Here is a 7,446-nt window from a genome sequence, read left to right as displayed (position 1 = left end):
GCCCAATAAACTCGCCTCTCGGGGCAAAATTTAAAAAATTAAAATTTTTGTGCTGTACCCAGATTTTGCTAGTGGAGGCTAATAGATCAGCCTAATATGTCATGTTCTCTCCTGATTCTCTCCTCTTTCTCATCTACATTAATGACCTTCCAAATGCCTCCCAACACCTCAAACCAATTCTATTTGCTGACGACACAACCTTCATTTACTCCAGTCCTGACCCTCTTGCTCTAAATGCCACAGTAAATACTGAGCTAAATAAAGTCCATCTTTGGCTAACTGCCAACAAACTCACCCTTAACATTGACAAAACCTTCTATATTCTGTTTGGCAATAAATCCTCTAGTCTTATAAATCTCAAAATAAACAATACCCAAATTTGTAACAAATTAGATGGCAAATTCCTTGGCATTCTCATTGACCACAAGCTGAATTTCCAGGGACACATTCTAAATATATCAAAAAAAGTTTCAAAAACTGTGGGCATTCTTTCTAAGATCAGATATTATGTACCACGCCCTGCCCTGGTGACTCTCTATTACTCCCTTATCTATCCTTATCTCAACTATGGTATTTGTGCTTGGGGTTCTACTACCCAAAATCACTTACGTCCTCTAATTACCCAACACAAAGCCGCTATTAGAACAATATCCAACTCTGGCCCCAGACATCACTCGGTACCCCTACTCAAATCTCTTAATATGTTAGATATTAAGTCACTGCACATTCTCTCATGTGTATTATACATATATAAAACGCTAAACTATAATGCCAATCCTGATCTTAAAAGCTTCATAGAAGGTTGTAACAGAACCCATGAGCACCACACCAGAAATAAATACAGTTTTGATATTCCTAGAGTACGTCTTAATCAAACTAGAAATGCTCTGCAAATCAAGGGGCCCAGAATGTGGAATGACCTTCCCAACCATGTTAAAGACTGTACCTCTCTCAACCAGTTCAAGATAAAAACTAAACACTACCTAATAAATTCCCTGTAATCTACCTCACTCCTCTATTGTCAACCCATGTCTGTTATTTTCTTTTTTTTTTTTTTTTTTTTTAATCAACACTGTTTGTCAACCTTTTGTATTTGTGCTGCTTTTTCAGTCATGTTCCCCCTTTTTTTTTATCTTTATTTGTATTTGTTCTCAACATCTTTTATTCTTTATGCTCAATTAGTATTAAGTTCTAGATATTAATGTTTTCTTGCCCGAAACGCATTGCGTAATAGTGGCTTTAGGCATTGTATGTACTAGCTCTATCTATATATCAATCCATTAATGTAACATCACTTGTATGTATATACCTTACCTGAATAAACATCTGAATCTGAATCTGAATCTGATTCCATATGTGACTGGCCGTCCTGTGAGGGGATGTTGGATGAGCTTGTAGCTGGCTTTGTATCTACACTGTGTGGTCTCTCATATAGAATAGGGTAGCAGAACATTGCTGTGTATACCTAAGCTTTTTAAAAAACGAAAAAATAAAGACATTATTTGAGAGGAATCTTATAGAAACTGGTAAAAATAATTATGATATAATATTTCCATGATTCAGGGCTTAGCTTTTATGAAAATTGTAAAGTTATTATTTAGTCAAAGTTAATTTATTTTTGTATTGAGGCAGGTATTTTCTCGCCTGATTCCATGTATGACTAACCATCCTGTGAGATCGAATATTAGATGAATGGCTCTCCTGCTTGCTGGTGGTGCCCTCAACAAGAAGGAACCATAGAACACTTCTTCAGTTACAGCCCCGCTCCTGTGCCAGATCAGTCCACTACGGGCTCACCATAGGGGCTATGGTGAGCCCGTAGTGGACTGCTTGAAACTTTTTGTTTCTAGTAGCTGAATCTAAAACAACAACAGAACACTTCTTCCTATATTGCCCACGCTTTTGTTCCGCTAGAACCCGCCTTCACAACAACCTGTTTATCCTCAATAATTCACGGCTGGTGGCAGGATCCCCCAAATCCAAAATATTCCCACCTCACACTTTCTGTCTTTCCTGATGAAGCAGGTCTTAAAGACCTGTTTTTTTTTCAGGCAGGTCTTCAAGGCACCGTCTTCAGGCGGGAGCCGGTGGCCGAGTCTGCCTGTAAAGTCTGTCGAGTTGTGTCTGTCTCCAGAAGCTGATACTTCTGGAGACAGCACATTTCCTTTCGCAATCAGACTTCACAATTTCAGCAGCACCTCTGACCTACCTTGACCCAGCCATCTCTCCAGATGGACTTTGTCTACAGTCATACCTCAACGGCTCTTGGCACCAGCCGTGGCCTGACGTGGTAAAGAAATGAAGAAATTATAACAGTGTTACACATCAAATTATATGTGTGTGTGTGTGATAATGGTACGATAGAGACAATTCTTAGAAGGTTCAAACACTTTGCTCTAAAGCGTGATACTAAAATTCTTATAATATATTATATAAGTTGGGGTTCCGAGAGCTATGTAATTAGTTTCTGCCCGAAACGCTTTGCGTAATAGTGGCTTTAGGCATTGTATGTACTAGCTCTATCTATAAAGCCAACAACCTTTGTAAAATCTCTTTATGTATGTACCTTTGCCTAAATAAAAATTATTATTATTATTATTATTAGTTATTTGATGTAATGGATTTATTAAACCTATTATAGATTTAATAAATTATATTATTATTATTATTACAATACTATTAACATAATATAATTACCATTATAAATTATTGTAATTATAAATGTTACTATTATTATAGATATTATTTATAAATATTATTCTAATTATTCTTGTATTTATAATTGTTATTACTATTATTAAACAATTACAAAACACAATTCTGTTATAGATTTAATAAATTATACTATTGCTATTACACTATTATAAATGTTATTATAATTGTTATTATAAATTATTGTAATTATTATAATAATATTATTATAAATGTTATTATAACTATTATAAATGTTATTACTATAAATAAAAAAATATTATAAATGTTATTGTGATAAATATCGTTATTAGAAATGTTTACTATAAATATTATTCTAATTTTTTTTTTTTATATATAGAGGGGTACCACCTCTGGTGCAATTATAGGGACCCACAGCCTCAGAGAAGGGAACACAGAGCATTCAGGGAAAAACTTGCCATTTAACTCTGAATACGTAAGAGTGTTCGCTTCTCCTACCACCCCCCTTTTTTATGGTGTACACTTTATTATGCAAGGTTATACAGTTACATTCTATTTTATTATAATTATATTAATTATAATTATTATTATTATCAAACAAATAAAGAAGTCCCCCACTCTATGCATGCGTTTTCTTCCTTCGCAGAAAAGCCTAACCCTGGAAACACAAACCGTAACTGTCTCTATTTTCTGCTTGTTACAACTTGTAATAAAGTTCTAACATCTTAGCTTAATGGGAGTGTGATGTATTTCAAATTCTTTCTTTATTATTCACCCCATACCCATCCCGTGGGCGGTGGTGTAAAGGAATACAGAGGCACATAATCGGTTCAGGAACTGAGCCCTCTATAGTTCGTTTAGCTATATAAGTTAGTTTAGTTCATTTATTATGCACCCCATACCCATCTTGTGGGCGGTAGTGGAAAGGGTTACAGAGGCACATAATGGGCTCAGGGACTGAACCCCACAATTCATTTAGCTAAGCAAGTTACAATCTTGATGAGCTAGTTACAAAATTCAGTATAAGTCGTCACATCAACAATGGGTTCGAGATCGACCTCAAGTACAGGTTCTAAATTAAGCAACTGACATATGTGGAGAGCTAGTGTCACAATTTATATGTTTGTCCTGCACACCGCCCCCCATCCAGTGGGCAGCAGTGGATAGGTTACAATCACTGAGTTACTACCTACAGTTAGCAAACTGGGGATATTTGGCTAAAATGTTTGGTAGCAGATTGTAACAAACTAGGCTGTTGTAAGAATTATCCAGAGTGGTTTATCGACAAAAGAGAATGGGAAGCTGAGCCCGCATGGTGACCTGACCCCCAGGGGAATTCGCGGTGGAAATAAAAAAAAAAAATGTAACAAACTAGGCTGTTGTAAGAATTATCCAGAGTGGTTTATCGACAAAAGAGAATGGGAAGCTGAGCCCGCATGGTGACCTGACCCCCAGGGGAATTCGCGGTGGAAATAACCGACGCTTTGTTCATAGCTGCGTATAATGAATCATCCTATAGTATTCAGTAATTTAGAGAAATTAGCCTTTATTCATTTTGTATTAAAATTGTATTGTATAATAGTACTAAGTACAACATCAAGAGTATTCTAATTATTGAGTTTAAGTCACCATCAGTGACGTCACGAATCAGATCTAACTTGTAAGGCGGAGTGACCGGCGGTCATAGGTCATCAGGGTTGACAGGTCTACTATTTCTAAGTTTTAATAACCATCTTTGTGATCGGGAACAGCTCTGCCGTTAGAGGCTTGTGTAATTTAATTTCAGTAAAATAATTCAACCAGTCTGGATCAATTAAGTACAACAGAGGTTAATTGTTATAACTTAAACCTTGCTAGTAACTTGGTAGAACTTTGACTAGGCGGAAGGATACAATGTTCTGTCTGGGGTAGACCAGACAAGGAAGAGATCAGTGTGGAAACGGGAGCAGCTGGGATAAGAGGTCAAACATCTTACCTCTCCCCAAGACCAGCCCAACATCTAGAGCTGGTCGCCCAAGGTATAGTTGCTATTGTTAATTATAGGGATAGTCTTCTCATTTGCCACTCAGGTCAAGTAGGGAGTGTTAAAGTGACAGGGAGTGAACATATTTAGATTTTTGTTTTAGTTTTCTTTTAATAAATTAAGTTAATAATTTGCATTTTTATTGTTTCCATGTGTTTTATGTGTATACTTGTCCTGGTCACGTGGTCCACACGAGGCAGAGTTGCATTGGGCGCCGATTCTAACATCGGATCGGAATTCATCATCCCCATCTAATTAATTCCACACTCAAGTTTCCGAGGTTATAAACTACTAGTGGGGATCAAGCCCCAAGGTTGATTAATTAGCGTGATCGATCCAGACCTCGATCATTGCTCTGTGTAGCTGGTCTGGTGGTGGCAGCGTAGAGGCGACTCTAGGGTTTTGCTCAGAGCCTAGGTCACGTCATACTGGGTGTAGAATCCTAAGTCGGTCAATCGTCTTAGGACCACGTGGCGTGGAGTTGGCTTTGGTAAAAGTTTTGGAGTCCCTTGGTAGAGAATAAAAGTAAGAATACGGGTAGAGGGAGTAGAAGGAAAGAGAAGTAAAGAGAGAGAAACCCGAACCCGTGTTACAAGATCATTTTGAATGAAATATTGACACATCACTGGAACATTGGTTATAGAATTATCTCTAAATTCACGTATCTTTTCGCACTGCATCACATAGTGACGGAGGGTGTGCGAATAATTTTGTTGACACAGTTTACATTTGGTCAGGTCTACATCAGCAGATAATGAGAATTCCCAGAGATACTTGTAACCGAGTCTAAGCCGAGCAGTAGTAACATCTAGAAGTCTGCTGATTTTATTGGATGATCCATAGATGTGTGGCTCCTCTTGCATGATAGTATGATGATAGATGGAATTACTGGTGTCAATTTCACTTTGCCTCAGATCTACAACATCTTGTTGAAGTTCTCGGTGTACTGCTGCTCTCTGATTGCTCATTGCCAATCCAAGGTTACACTCAACGGCTCCTTTAAAGGCAGAATCTTTGGCTAACTTATCAACTCTATCATGCATTCGGAGGCCAACATGAGATGGAGACCACATGAAATGGACTCTGTTACCATCCTTAATAATTTTGTTGTATTTGTGTCTAGCTTCGGACACGAGCATGTTACAGTTATGTCTTAAAGAGTTGAGAGCATTTAAGGATGATAAGGAGTCACTTACAATTAATGTATCAAGTTTGGAGACTTGTACACATTTCAGTGCAAGGATCAAGGCAAATAGTTCGGTCTAAAGGGTAGAGGCCCAATTGTTTATACGGACTCCCCACTCAAAGTACAAGCCATCGCCCATTGTCAGAACAACTGCACTTTCAGCTGCACCCGTGGTGCGGTGTAGGGAACCATCAGTGTATATGATTTGAGAGAGAGAATGCTCTGTGGACAGAGCATCAATATGGATTAAGGCGTTGAGCTTTGCCTCAAGACGAAGCTTGGGCTGATCTCTAATTTGCTTCTTGGGTGGAAAGGGAGGGATTAAAACTGGAAAGGGTGTAACCTCCCACGGTGCAGGAAAGTGCCGTTATTGTTTCTCTTGGTACAAATTGTAATCCTGATATATTCTGAGTTGAGTTCCAGGTTTTGTTATCCATTTGGAACAATGCTGATCTTCAATAAAGAAATTCTGGAGGGCTTCTGTGCAAGGGTTAGGATGAGTTAGCCTAAGCATTTTTATACCAATTTGACAGTTAATTTCAGTAACACGATCAACAACGCTCGGAATATTATAAGTGCTACTCTCTCCTTTTGGAAAGTATTTTATTATCTCAATAAACTTGAACCTGAACTTGAATTGTGGCTTGTTGAGCTTGCAGCTGTTGCCCCCTTGTATATGTTACATCTGACCTTCCAAAGAAATGTTCTGGATTAACATCCTCCAATTTGTTCAGTGTTTAGAAAGTTTCTGTGAGATCCACCCTGTCATGTCTGGTTTGCTGTTTGCCTTTTAACCATCAACCAAGCCCTTGTTACCCGTCAATGGTCAACTCAGGTCACTTAATGAACCAAAGTCTCCACCTTACTGTTAGGATATTTTTCAGTAAACCGTCGCCCACCTTCCCGTATAATGTCTTGATTTTCAAATGATTTAAGCCAACCTTTAAATCACTTGTCCCTCGATAAAATCCTAAATGTTTCTGATTCCTTTGACATCGTTCGTCTTATGTTTTTATCTCTCGTATTAGCATCATGGATGATATCTAGGAACTCTTAAATATTCTGTAGCACAGACGGTGGTAGTATAGCCTTCCAGGCTTGGTGATGTCCTTTGAAAATTACTTACTTATTTTAGACCATAATACTTTAGAACATAATAATTAAGGAACATCACAAGTTCAAGTTCAAGTAAGTTTATTGAGACAAGAAAAAAAAAATACATCTCAAAGGGATAGAGTAGCTTAGGCTACTTCTAAGGAGCATCACTGCTGACCTGTTGATCCAAACTAGACGGTTCCGTTTAAACCCACTCACTTATCCCCCATGTATGTAGTACTTATCCAATCTCTTATTGAAACCTGTTAATGCTATTCACAAAATTCCTGAACATGAGGATAGGAAGAGGGAGAACCTGCCCAGCATATATGAGAAACTTTTGCAGCTAAACGCAGCCTCGTGTATCAAGGTCACGAGAGATTCATCACTAGTAATGTTTAGAGGCAAACTATCAGGTGGTGCTTTTGGTAGGCCAGCAAGGTTAGCCTACACTCCAGCTGGCAGTCTG

The sequence above is a fragment of the Procambarus clarkii genome, chromosome 11, assembly GCF_040958095.1.
Source record: "Procambarus clarkii isolate CNS0578487 chromosome 11, FALCON_Pclarkii_2.0, whole genome shotgun sequence".
NCBI classification, from domain to species: Eukaryota; Metazoa; Arthropoda; class Malacostraca; order Decapoda; family Cambaridae; genus Procambarus; species Procambarus clarkii.
Note: the sequence above shows the minus strand (reverse complement) of the source record.